This window comes from Macaca thibetana, chromosome 11, assembly GCF_024542745.1.
Source record: "Macaca thibetana thibetana isolate TM-01 chromosome 11, ASM2454274v1, whole genome shotgun sequence".
NCBI classification, from domain to species: domain Eukaryota; kingdom Metazoa; phylum Chordata; class Mammalia; order Primates; family Cercopithecidae; genus Macaca; species Macaca thibetana.
In genome coordinates, this window is record NC_065588.1 from 71,830,180 (window position 1) to 71,842,713 (window position 12,534).

The following is a 12,534-nucleotide window of genomic DNA, read 5'->3' on the forward strand; positions in this document are numbered from 1 at the left end:
AACTGGGCAAAGACTTAAACAGGCATTTCACAGAAAAAGATATCTAAATGGCCCATAAACAGACAAAGAAAGGCTCAACCTCATCAGTCATTAAGGAAATATAATTAGTATCGCATTGTGATACCATTATAAAACCACCCAAATGTAATACTAATATTGAAAATACCAGGTGTTTGCAAGGACATGAAACAATGGGAACTCTAATAACACTGCTGACAGGAGTATAAATTGGTACAACCACTTTGGAAGACTATTTGCCATTGTCTACTACATTAAAAAATATGCAAAAACCATCAATTCACTACTTCCACTCCTAGATATATGCCCAATATAAATGCATACATGCATGTAGCCAAAGGTGTATACAAGAAAGGTCATAGCAATATTACTGGCAATAGGCAAAAATTACAAACATCTCCAATGTTCATCTACAATAGAATGGATAAATGTGGTCTATTCATGATATTGAATAGTATATAGCTGTAAAAATGAATTAATCCCAGCTATACACAACAGTAATGATGAATCTCACAAATATAATGTTGAGCAAAAGAAGCTATACACAGAAAAATACATACTGCAGGCATTTATTTCACTTTTAAAAAGAAGCAAAATCAAATTATAGTGCTTAGAAACGCATTCTTAGGTAGAAAACTATAAAGAAAATCAAAGAAGTAATTAGCGTAGTTGTTAGCATATTGACTATTTTTGAATTGGTAGTGATTGGAAAGCTGCAAGGGGGGCTTCTAGGACATAAGAAATGCACACATTCATGTGGTAGGTGACAATCACATGAGTTTTCTCTGTAATCACTGAGCTATATATTTTAAAATTTTGTCTACTTTTCTTCCTACATTATTTCACAGTGGAGAAAAGTTAAAAAAAAAAAAAAGCAGATGAAAGAGTCTGTCAATTCATGTTAAAGTGCTGCAAAAAGATCAAATGGAATGAGAAAAAAATGAAAGCTTTAACATTTGATAGTTACAGGTAATGTGCAGCCTTTAGAAGTTTCAGGGAAGTCATCGAGAAAAGCAGTTGAAGAGTCAGCAGTCAAGAATTAAAGATAAGCAGATAACAGGAAACAGAGACAGTAAGTCCCACCTACTCCACTTCGGAGGGAAGGAAAGAAAAAGGCACAATGATAGCAAGGAAGGATGATGCTACTATTTTATTTTTTGGTGTGTTTCTGTTAAGACTGAAAGGATTTGTGAGTACCTTAGTGGACAAAGGAAAATGAAGCAGCAGAAAGGGAAACTATAAATAATATAACAGAGATGTGATGATTATTGGATCAACACCCTCTACACCGTGGCCTCCAAACTTTTTCACCGTTTTATATCTCCTCCTGACCTTTGTCCCAACATTTCGCAGAGCATGTGGGAAAACAAGTCAAAATAAGAGAAATCAGAGAAAGCTACATGCTCCATTGTCCATCACCAGTTCCCCAGCCAGGAGTAGACTGGAGTGAAGAGAAAGGGAGGTTTTGCACTGAATGAAGGATTAACATTCTGAAATAAATTGTCCTAGAGTCTGAAAGTCTTGAAAATGGTTTTTTTTTTTTTTTTTTTTTTTTTTTTTTTTTTTTTTTTTTTTAAAATGCCTGAAATTGCCCTAAGAAGCAGTGAGATTCATTGGTGGTAAGGTAGAGGGAAGGATGAGGCCAAGGTTCAACCAAACGTAAAGACAATTAGGCAAAAGGAACAAACTTCAGTGATCTGTTGCACAGAATAACTATAATAAATAATAATGCACTACATATTTCAAAATTGCTCAGAGAGTAGACTTTAAATGTTTTCACCACAAACAAATGGTAAGTATGGGAGGTGATGGATCTGTTAATTCACAAAGTAAACATAGATCAAAATATCACTTTGTACCCCATATAATATACACAATTATTATTTGTCAATTAAAAATAACATTTAGAAAAAACCTTGAAGACAATAGTGAGAGAGAAATAAAGCTGGTTAGTGATTTCCCCTATAGTGGATGCTGTGGTTTTCCACCTAGTCTCTCTCCTGACCTTTTCAGGGCTGAAGCTCTCATTTCTCCGGTATTGTGGGTGTTGGCAGCTGCCTGCTCTTAGCTTTCTCAGGGTTGCCTGAAGCCAAAGACAACCACCCTTCTGAGGTCATACTTCCTTCCTGTGTCCCATGACTGGCCCATGTAGAGCACTGTGAAGGGCCCACCTGACTCCAGAGCTCCCTATGGAATGAAATGAGGCCTTGGCTGTGACTGCCATTCAGCTTATCCTTTCACCCCAGGATTTCTCAAATTCAGCACTATTGACATTTTGAGCTGGATGATTCTTTGTTGTGGTGGCCACTCTGTATATTACAGGGTATTTAGCAGTGTCCTTGGCCTCTATCCACTAGATGCCAGTATGTCTCCAGATGTTGCTAGATATATCCTGGGGTTCCAAATCTTCCCAGTTGAGAACCATGATGCAATCCTGCCCTTTTGACAGTACCCCCTGAGGCGCTGCTCCTAAGAGCATTCCCCAATAAACTTCCTGCATACAAATCACCAGGTCTGTAGCACACCAATAAATTCAGTTCACTCAATAAACACGTGTTTATTAGTAAGTTATACCTGTACTACTGTAATTATATCATAAACACTATAGAGCATAAACAAAGAACAATTTAAGGTGAGATAAAAAAATAAACATAATTAATAGTTCTAGCATTTTCCCCTACTCCTCAAAAGAATGTTTACTAGCACCTTCTAGGGAGCCTAAACCCTACATTGGAGACCAGTACCCTGGGAGCTGGGCGGCATCAGCAAAAAGAATGTAGGTGGAGTATTCAGCCTTACTAACACTGAGTTAGGGGAAAACAGGGAGGATATTTTAAATAAGGATGTTAGGGGTGATATGGTGATGGGTGGCAAGATGGAAAAAGTCTTTTAGTTTATATCCAGATGGCATTGATCACTTTAGTAGGTATTAGATAAAAGGGACTTGTAGCTAAATAAAGGTCATGTCTTACAGTGCCTACAAATTACCTACTTAAATTCCTATGAAAACAAAAGTAAAATGAAAGTTTAAAAGGTAGCAAGGGCAATGAGAAGTAAGGATAAGAAAGACCATGAATCAAAAGTTCAGAGGGAATTGCTTTTAATTGTATCATTATTGTTAGGCCAGGCGCAGTGACTCGCGCCTCTAATCCCAGCACTTTGGGAGGCTGAGACATGCGGATCAATTGGGCCCAGGAGTTTGATACTAGTGTGGGCAACGTGGTGAAACCCTGTCTCTACAAAATATACAAAAATTAGATTGGTGTGGTAGTATATACCTGTAGTACCAGCTACTTGGGAGGCTGAGGTGTGAGGTTCACCTGAGCCTGGGGAGTGAGAGGCTGCAGTGAGCCAAGATCGTGCCACTGCACTCCAGCCTGGGTGACAAGAGACTCTGTCTCAAAATAAACAAAAAAGTGCCATTATTAGATTATAGATAAATTCTTGAACTTCCTATACATTCTTTTACCTCTAAATTTAAAATTAGGTCATCACACCCTTTTATGAGCTTATTAAAATAATACCATACCATTAGAAATAAATAGAAATTTTTAGAGAGTCACACAGAAATTGACAGATAATTGTAGTAAGATACTTCATTCCATTATCAATTCATTTTAGACGAAGTAGTAAAAATAAATGAGATACAGGCTTTGAATAATGTAAGTAATAATGCTGAAAACATGCTTTTTCCCATTTACATTTAAGGCCTAAGTTTCTAACCACTCTTGGAGCATTCCTCAGCTTTTCCTGAAAGTGAGAGAGTTTCAGGGTAATAATCCATGTATCCTCAGGACCAAGTCCCTCATAGGTGGAGCTATAGAGGCCAGGCACGCTGGCTCACACCTGTAATCCTGGCACTTTGGGAGGCTGAGGCAGGCAAATCACGAGGTCAAGAGATCGAGACCATCCTGGCCAACATGGTGAAACCCCATCTCTACTAAAAATACAAAAATTGGTTGGCATGGTGGTGCATGCCTGTAATCCCAGCTACTTCGGAGGCTGAGGCAGGAGAATGGTGTGAACCCAGGAGGCAGAGCTTGCTGTGAGCCGAGATTGCGCCATGGCACTCCGGCATGGGCGACAGAGACTTCGTCAAAAAAAACCAAAAAATCCAACTGCACTATTAGCTACAAATTCAAATTAAAACCAGTTTAATTTGAATTAAAATCAATTAAAACCAGATGCCAGTTTTGCTTCTCAAATTTGCCATTATTTTGTGGGTATAGTGCATTGAAGACTGGTAAGGAAACAAATTGTTACAACTTTTATAGAGAGCAATAGGAGAAATCTGGCAAGTGTATCAAAAGCCCTTTAAAATGTATATTTTAAATAGTTATTCTACTTATAGAAATGTAGTTTTAGCAAATAATCAGAAATGTGGGCAAATGGGGATGCCTATTACAATATGATTAAAAATAAGAATCAATTAAAATTATTCATATGTGGGAAAATTATTAAATATATCCTAATATATTCATTCAAAAGAGTGGTTTGCACCATATAAATAATATAAATAATTGAAATAATTCAAAGAATATTTAGCCATACAAAAAAGATGATACGATATTATGTATGCATAGAATACAAAACTAGAGATGAAACATAACCCCACTTTTGTGGAAAACACTGAAGATTAAGACGTTAAAGACATCAAAACATTGACAGAGATTGATATGGTTTGGCTGTGCCCCCCCGCAAATCTCATCTTGAATTGTAGTTCCCACAATCCCCACATGTTGTGGGAGGGACCTGGTGGGAGGTAATTTAATCACAGGTGCAGTTACCCTCATGCTGTTCTCGTGATAGTAAGTGAGCTCTCATGAGATCTGATGGTTTTATAAGGCATTCTTCCCCATTTTGCTCAGCACTTCTTCTTGCTGCTGCCATGTGAAGAAAGATATGCTTGCTTCCCCTTCCACCATGATTGTAAGTTTCCTGCGGCCTCTCCAGCCCTGCGGAACTGTGAATCAATTATGCCTCTTCCTTTATAAATTACCCAGTCTCAGGTATGTCTTTACTAGCAGCATGAGAACAGACTAATACAGAGGTTATTTTTATGTCGCTAAGAACATATGCGATTTTTTTATTCCTTTGTTTTCCCCAAGTTTTCTGCGAGTATATATCACTTTATAACCAGAAGAAAAACAATAGTCTTTTTACGGATCTGATGAACTTATCTATGGTGTAAGGGTTACAACTAGAGTAGGGGTTAAATAGAACAAAAGGAAAAACTTTGACTTATCACTTTAGGAAACATTGCAAGAAAATTAAGAATACGTAAAAAAACCCACAAACTATTTGAAGCTGGATAGACATAGATTTTTTTTCTTAAATAAAAAAATTATTATTTTTTAAATTCAGTCTTACTCTGTCACCCAGGTTGGAGTACAGTGGGGTGATTATGGCTCACTGGAGCCTTGACCTCCCCAGGCTCAAGCAAGCCTCTCACCTTAGCCTTCCCAGTAGCTGGGACCACAGGCAAGCACCACCACACCCAGCTAATTTTTGTACTTTATTTTTTTTAGAGTTAGGATTTTGCCATGTTGTCCAGCCTGGTCTCGAACTCCTGGGCTCAAGTGATTCACCTGCCTCAGCTTCCCACAGTGCTGGGATTACAGGCATGAGCTACTGCACCCGGCCTAGACACAGATTTCAGTCTTGATTTAACTACCTATTAAATATGTCATATTTGGAGCTTTCTTATCTACAGGCTAAATACCCTTCTTTGCAAGACTCTTGTCTGAAATTGAGTTTACATAGTTAATGCGCCTGGCATGATGTCTAATATAGAGTAGATTTTCCATAAAAGTTTCATCATGTCCCCTTACTGATACCTAGATCTTATCTTTTGATCGCTCAGCTTTAATCTTTTGCCTAAGATCAAGTTAATGTTGCCAGTATTTCCACTATGATCAATTAAAACTTGATTCCATAAGGCCTCCTCCATATAAGGTAAATTTAAAATGACATTTGGCACAGCTGAATACAAAAATACATCTCCATAATTAATAAAGACAGGAAATAATTTGCTCAAAGAGGACTGAAAAAAATGTTACTTGAATTGACAATTATTTGACTGATCTTACAAATCATTTCATTTAGAAGTTGTACATGGAGATGACTAAAGTGAGTCAATTTATTAATTCGATAATATCCTAGTTATCCATTTTCTTCCCTATCAGGAGTTTGTAAAGGACAAAAATTTCCATGTTGCCGTGAAAGGCAAAATTAGAACACTTCTCATTGAACTATTACATAAACTGTTCCTGCATGCTCTAATTTTATTTAAAATTAGAAATAGCTTCAGAGGTATTAATAGAATCAATAAATAGTGATATGTAATCAATATTTGATGTTGATAATTTTTTATTTGATGTTGATTATAAAGAACTTAAGGGAACACCAGGCACCATGTTTCCAAAATATCTGGCTTGTTTAAATATACATAAAACAGAGCTATACACTAGTATATAAATAGTCTGGATTAAGACAACTGTACGATGACTTTGCACTGGCCTATATTTTTATGATCTCAAGCAAACATTCTTTGTCATGAGTCCTTGAATAAACGAAGAAAATATCTCAGTGTAAAGAAAATGAATTTTGCTTTTTTTGGGTATAATATTTTATTTCTCTCTATCACAAAGCTGAAAAATTGAGCAGTGATGCTTATCAGCTTATTCTTTTCAGCTGAATGGAAAGGAAAATCACACAAAATTGAACGCAGAAACTGCCTTGACCTTCTCAATTGCTTGAAAATGGAAATGTTTATTCAAGCATTTACATGGTGGCCCTGGCTCATGGTGCCTTTGATTAATATAAACTGTTTTTCTAAGATAAGCAGCTCAAGGCATATGCTTTCTTCACTTCGTCTCTGCTGAACTTCTCCATCTAGCACAACTTAGAGGCCCTGAAAAAATATCCTTTGTTTGTCCTTTCTCACCTGGACTCCTGTAACAGGAACCCAACAGATCTGCAGGCTTGCACTCTGGTCATTTTATGATTCATTCTCCACAGAGCTCGGGAGCCATCTTTATAAAATGCAAATCAGCTTCTCTTCCTTCCTTAGTTAAAACACTCAAATGGCAACCAATTGTAATTAATATAAAATCTGAACCTCTTCCACATCTGACTTCATCTGGCACTATTAACCCTTTCCTCACTGGGCTGTAACTATACTCTCCTTTTTACTGTTGTTCAATCACACCAAGTTCATTCCCACTGCAAGAACTTGGCCTTGCTATTCTCTCTGCCAGGAATGCCTTGCTCCTAGACTTTAACACATCTGCCTTCTTTTTTGCATTCAGGTCTTGGCTCAAATATCTTTTCAGAGAGATCTTCTAACTTTCTAATCCAACGTGGAACACCCCTGCTCCCTGTTACTTTCTGTAGGCCTGTCGTTGTTTCCATACCACTTATTACCAGCTGGCATTATTTTATTCATTTATTTTCTTGTTTATTGTTTTCTACTCTTCACTAAAAATTTCATCTGCATAAAGGCAAATATCCTGTTGATTGTGTTCACTGCAGTATTCTTGACATCTAGGATAGTGACTAACACATACTGTTTGGTTTGTAAATATTTTTTATATAAACATTCATCTGTGCAACTAATCAACTGAAGTTTTCTTATTTACAAGCAACAGAAACTAACTCCAGTGAATTGGAGCGGAAAAGTACCTATTGAAAAACATGTTTAATTTTATGTGTCAACTTGATTGGGTTACTGAGTGCCAAGATATTGGGCCAAACGTTATGCTGCGTATTTCTGTAATTGTGGTTTTGGATGAGGTTAACATTTAAATTGGTAGACTGAGTAAAACAGATTGCTCCCCCTCAATTTCTATGGGCAACCATTCAATTGGTTGATGAAAGGTCTGAATAGAATGAAAGGCTGACCTCCCTGGAGTAAGATAAAATTCTGCTTTCCTGACTGCATTTGAACTGGATATTGGCTTTTTTCCTTTTTTTGAAACTTGAACTGAAATATTGGTTCTTCCTGGGTCCCCAGCCTGCCAGGCTTCAGACTGGAACTATATCATGGGATCTCCCAGGTCTCCAGCTTGTCCACTTGCCCTGCAGATCTTGAGACTTTACAGACTCCGTAGTCATGTAAGCCAATGCCCTATACCAAATATTGAATCTCTTTATATATGCAGGTCCTATTGGTTATTTCTCTGTAGAATCCTAACTAAAACAGAAGAATATCAGGTGGCTCACAGAATAGCCAGAATAACTAGAGAAAGAGCCTTGGAAAATGGGGAGGAACAAAGCCCTTAGAAGGCCAGAACCACAACTGAAATGACACAGAGGAAAAGTCTGGCTAGAACAATGCTGCCTTTAGCCCTGCTAGTTGTGGCCACCAGACACCCTACTACTGTTGCCACCACCATAGCTGTTGCTGGATGCTGGTGCTCTCACCACTAGACTGAACTCTCACTGTCCTTGCTTCTTTATTTCCTTTTCTCTATGCTTAAGTTTCCTGCAGCAACAATCTTGGCCACATGTCCACAACCCTACTTGAGGTTAAATTATTAAAAAAAAAAAAAAAAAAAAAAAAGCTTCTGGCCTTTGAGGCTTTTGTAATAAAAAATAGGTCTTGTCACTATAAAATCATAAAATGTGAAAAGCAAATCATTGCTTTATATATTTTATCATTAGCTATGACCTAGAAATACATTGATCTTGCTATGCTCATCACAGATCTTTTCATTTATTCAACAATCATATATTAAATATCTTATAATTTAACATATAGTTAAATATCTTATAATCTATGATATTTCCTGAGTTAATCAATAGTTACAGAAACATAACCACAATCTCAAGATTGGCTAAAATTAGCCCCATAAAATATGAAGAGCTCTATAAAATCCTAATGATCTCTGTAAAATCCTATAGATGCCTAGGTATCTATAGGCAGCTTTGAAAGGCTGATAAAAAGACTTACCTCCACTTCAGGGCCAAGAATTTGTAATCAAGTAGATCTCCTGTATGAGTTCCTCTTCACAGCAGAGATAGATTTGGACCCTAGACCCAGATATTGCATTCCCTCACTAAACGACTATGGACAGGTCTCTAAGTCTTGGTTTCTTTACCTGTAAAATGAGAATAATAACCAAGTTATTATTATTAATAGAGCCCTCTATTACTTCCTCACCAAGTTTTTCTGAGGATCATATAGGATAATTCATGAATAGGTCTCAAATGAAAGGTATGCAAAATACATATAAAATATCAATAGTATTGTTATGTAAGTAGTAAGACCCTATTGCAATTGAAAGCCACATCCATTCTAATCACAAGAGCTACTCTCTTAGTTTTGTGCTGCTGTAACAAAAATACTTGAGATTGGCTAATTTGTGAAAAACAGGCATTTATTTTCACAGTGCAGGAAGCTAGGAAGTCCAAGATCAAGGTGTCAACAGGTTTGGTCATCTGGTGAGCACTGCTCTCTCTTTCCAAGATGGCACCTGGTGCTGCATCCTTCAAGGGGAGGAATGTGTTGTCCTCACATGGTAGAAGGCAGAAGGGTGAGGGAGCCAAAGCATTAATGACGCCTCTTTTATAAGGGCCTTAATCCCATTCACAAGAGAAGGAACCCTCGTTGACCTAATCACCTCTTAAAGGCCCCTTAACACCATTATATTGGCCATTATGTTTCAACACCCGAATTTTGGAGGGGACACATCCAGACAACAGCTGCTACTATTTGTTTATTTCTTTCCCAGTTCCCTAAACATGCATAGCTCCTCATTCTCTCATTGTGTCTTCTCCTGCCAACTTGACTAAGTAAAGTATCTCTTAGCTTCTGAATCCTCTCCTTTTCTCTTGGCTGGCTGCTTCACATTGGAGAGACCTCAGCTAAACTAGTTGATCTCCCTCCATGGGGGAAGAAGGATTTATTTGATAGATGACTTTGAGGTAGGAAAGTGACCCTGTTTAGACTGACAGATACTAATAAGTCATTTTTGCCCTACATGTCATGTTGGCAATTTTTTCCTATTACTTGACTAATCTTCCATAGAAAAATAAAATTCTCATTATAATATATATTACCTATAAGTATTATCTTAATTATTGTAAAATCTCAGGTCTGGAGATTTGATTAGTTTGTGTGCTATGGCTGGCTACTTAACACAGAGTATTTTACATATATTAATTCTAGGCAAATTTCCCTTTATGATATTTTAGCAACTCAACCTTTAGTCACAACCAAAGAATTACAAATTTTCCACTTGTGAACACTTCAAAATATGTATTCATTTTAACTTGCTAACATGGTAAAACATGGAAAATGTGATCTATAAAGAATAAACAGAAGTCACGGTGCTCACAACACAATAGAAGCACAGTGGGTAGATTTCTATTTAAGGGCTCAGCTCAACAAGGAATAGAAAAAAAGAAAACAAATGTTTCTGCCCTGCTAAGAGAAGCCTTGCCTTTGTGTGCTATTTCCTGGCAGATGAAAAGGCAGAGAAGCTCCAGCTTGTACTGCTCTCTTAGGATTTGAAGGAACAGAAGAAAAGCAAACACTTCTCTGCTTCTAAGAATGATGTTTAGGCAAAAATAGTCCATCTTTTCTTTTTGTTTCTTCTCCTTCCTTTATTATTAAATGAAAAAGACTAATGGTAAGGTGAAAATCCTTTTTGAAATTATTTTTGTGTTAAAAATTTGGTCGTTTTTTGAAAATTATAGCAGAGCTTATTTTGTTTCCCTCCTTCAAATTGTCTCATGTGATATTCAGTTGTTAATTCTTGAGCAACTTTTGATTCTTTGGTGGTGCAATCTAAATTGAAGACCACCAGTTTATTCAAATGACATATTATTCCAGCCACTATAAGGAGTACCCTCGGTCAATACTGATTATAAATGATTTCCCTATGCAAACTAACTCCTTCTCTCAAAGCCTCTTTCCTAGGACTTCAACTCATCTTATATGCTATTATGATCTGAGTGTTTGTGATCCCTATCCCCCCAAATTTTTATGCTGAAATTCTAACCCACAAGTGATGAGATTAAGAGGTAGAACCTTTGTGAAGTGATTAGATCAGGAGGATGGAACACTCATGGACCAAATTAGTGCCCTTATAAAAAAGGTCCAAGGTGGATCACCTGAGGTCAGGAGTTCAAGACCAGACTGGCCAACATGGAGAAACCCCGTCTTTACTAAAAATACAAAAATTAGCTGGGCATGATGGTGGGTGTCTGTAATCCCAGCTACTCAGGAGGCTGATGCAGGACAATCACTTGAACTTGGGAGGCGGAGGTTGCAGTGAGCCAAGATCATGCCATTGCACTCCAGCCTGGGTGACAAGAGCAAGACTCCATCTCAAAAAAAAAAAAAAAAAAAAAAAAATGGCTCAAGAGAGACCCTTGGTACTTTCCACCATGTGAGGACACAGGGAGAAGGTGTCATCTATAAACCAGAAGCGGGTCCTCACCAGACACCAAATCTCCCCATGCCTTCACCTTCATCTTGGGCTTCCCAAACTCCAGAACTGTGAGAAATAAAGGTCTACTTTCTATAAGCCACCTAGTTGATAGTATTTTGTTACAGCAGCCCAAACAGACCAAGGCATATACCCACTTCAATGATATGCCACGATGGTAGCCAATGCTAGTACAGACTTAAGGCTTAATAAAAATATTGTCATGTCACAATTCTGACCTCAGTAATAGTACCAGGCTCCTGGATCCATTGGTAGGGTAATTTGAGACACTCAAATGGATGGCTAAAGTTATGTGAAAATGCTCAGTCCCAATCCACACTGAGTCAAGGGCTTCCACTACCACCTCTGTCTCATGAAAACTATTTCAAAGAGCAGTGCATGTGCAAGAACCATTTTCTCACTCAATCAAAAAACCATCACCAAAATAATATCTGGCTAACTGCATTCAACATCTTCATCCTCTAACATAAAGTGTAAGATGATAATATTTTTATTAGTGTGACATGATAATATTTTTATTAAACCCTAGCACACTAATACAGGTCCCCATTGCTAAAATCCTTTATTTTTGTATCTTCCTGCCTTTGGGGGTGAGATACTGAGTTGAATTATCTAAAGAGAAGAGAATCTCCTTTGACAGTTTTTGCCAAGTAGATCAACAAATGCCTTTGACATTAAAAATACCATAAAGCCTAAACTGGCTGCTCTTAACTCCTGGTGTCCTATTCTTATGGATTTTCTCTTAAACTCTCTGGTAATTCCTTCTTCGTATTTTTCTAGGACTCTTTTTTCTCCCTTTTCTTGTGTTTATTACCAGCCTCCTGTCTTTGGCTCTCTCTTTTAACACTCTAGACTGTGACTCACAAACCCAAGTGATAACAGAGATCTGTAGATAACATGAATAAATGAAGCAGGTGGTAGGAAAGAAAAATTATGTGGCTCTCTTACTCTTTAGTTTTTCCATCTTTGATATAGTAAAGAAATACCTTTTCTCTTAGAAAAACAACAACCACAACAACAGAAAATAAATACAAGCATAATCTTAAATGGTAACTGGTAT

General features: G+C 37.3%; 1 long non-coding RNA gene across 1 annotated transcript in view; it reads right to left on the reverse strand.

Moving 5' to 3' along the window:
* The window catches only part of LOC126930945 (uncharacterized), a 53,669-nt gene that overhangs the window by 12,144 nt on the left and 28,991 nt on the right, over nucleotides 1-12,534 (reverse strand). The window contains exon 2 of the long non-coding RNA XR_007717720.1: nucleotides 8,972-9,119. This is a non-coding gene — a long non-coding RNA (uncharacterized LOC126930945). The remainder of the gene's footprint in view (nucleotides 1-8,971; nucleotides 9,120-12,534) is intronic.